The sequence below is a fragment of the Triplophysa rosa genome, unplaced genomic scaffold, assembly GCF_024868665.1.
Source record: "Triplophysa rosa unplaced genomic scaffold, Trosa_1v2 scaffold619, whole genome shotgun sequence".
In the NCBI taxonomy this organism is placed as follows: domain Eukaryota; kingdom Metazoa; phylum Chordata; class Actinopteri; order Cypriniformes; family Nemacheilidae; genus Triplophysa; species Triplophysa rosa.
Window position 1 is genome coordinate 1 of NW_026634633.1, and position 1,696 is coordinate 1,696.

The window sequence follows — 1,696 nt, forward strand, 5'->3', positions numbered from 1 at the left end:
GAAGCCTTTGAGCTGCGACAGAAAATCTCACTGACCAAAGCGGAAGAGAAGTTAGCCATTATAGACTGTTTTTTCCCTTCAGACTGCTGGAGCTACATCCACTGGTATCAGCAAAAAAGATGGAGAAACCCTCAAGAGAATGCTGTACTCTGATATTCGTAATGGAGACACAAAGAATGATTTTGAGGTTTTGAGTCAATAAAATCAGAAAAGGGAGCATCAAATCATTTAGCTTTAAAGATCACCAAACTTAAAAAAGACCATTCAGCAGTTTATTACTGTGCTTGGTCTTACTCAGTCAGCACGGCGAGTATGAAAACTGAAACACTTCACAAAAACTGCAGAAACCCTATCTCTTCCTCCAAAGCTCTTTTTCTTATGTGGTCGTGCTTATGAAGCAAAATATTTATTTTTATGTTTTTCAGGAGTCAATCAACAACTATCATCACAGTAAAACAGCCAAAAAGCTGAGAAACAAAAGAACAAAAAGACCAAAAGATTTAGCACTATATTCAGTATACTGTAAGTATTTCATTGCTTTATTTTTTCATTAAGGAACCATTACAGAAAAAAACACTCCATCGTGGAATTACAAATTGGTTTAATAGGGGTGTTAATGTTACATGTTCACTGTAAGTATAAAATCTATAGTATTGAATTATATTCCTGATAGAAATTTTGATACGATCAATGATATAAATTGTGTGGAAAGTCTCTGTTGGGTGGTCTTTTCTGCTTTGGTCTTTTCTTCTTGGTGTGAGAATGTTACAACATAATTACAATGATAGACATCAGACATACAATACACATACTGTACTCACATTTTTCAAGCATTCATCCCATTTTTATCAATAATGCAAACAATTTCACATTAATACACAGAATGTACTGTATGTTGCTTTATTGTCCATTGTAGTGGACATGAAAATAATCATATAAAACATGAGTTGGTACAAATTTTGCACGTTAAAAACACATTTCTATCATCTAAAATAAGACTTCTATAAACTCTAAAATGTAAAAGAGCATTTTATTAAGTTTTTTATTTATTGGTTTGTGTGATATCAATAACCTTTAGAGTAAAGGCTAAAAAAGTGCAATGTATTGCGCAAAGTTTGTTGACACACTGATCATATCCAGCACCGTGGGGTGCTATTGAGCTGTGAAAGAGGATTTCAACATTACATCTCTCTCCAAGTTGGTGCATTGTAAATTACTTACAAAATGTTCACGAAAATCCAGTTCAAACATCTGATGTGACAATCTGGTATGGTAAAGTCCTTTATAAATATTAAAGTCACTTTTACCTCCTTATTGCTATTAAACACGCATTAGCATTTATTATAACTCCACCTCAGGAAATGACATCATGACAGTGTAAATGAAAAATTTCAGAAATACAATTTCATTGCAAAACTATGTAAGGAGTGCAGTGGTGTAAAGTATTGGAGTAAATGTACTTAGTTACTTTACTTAAGTATCTTTTTGGCTACTTTGTAGTTGTACTGAGTATTAAAGATATTAGCAACTTTTACTCTCTACTTAACTACATTTTTGAACAAGTATATGTACTCTTTACTCCACTACATTTGTAATGACTAATGCAATTACACATTACATTTTGCATGACACCTATCTTATAATTAATATTGCCATTCACAGGGCATTGAAGGTACTACAATCTTGTGGATTTTGC

General features: G+C 32.7%; 1 long non-coding RNA gene across 1 annotated transcript in view; it reads left to right on the forward strand.

Annotated features, from left to right (window-relative positions):
- The first annotated feature begins 382 nt into the window (after positions 1-382).
- Positions 383-1,696, forward strand: part of LOC130551085 (uncharacterized) — a 4,756-nt gene continuing 3,442 nt past the window's right edge. The window contains exon 1 of the long non-coding RNA XR_008962532.1: positions 383-522. This is a non-coding gene — a long non-coding RNA (uncharacterized LOC130551085). The remainder of the gene's footprint in view (positions 523-1,696) is intronic.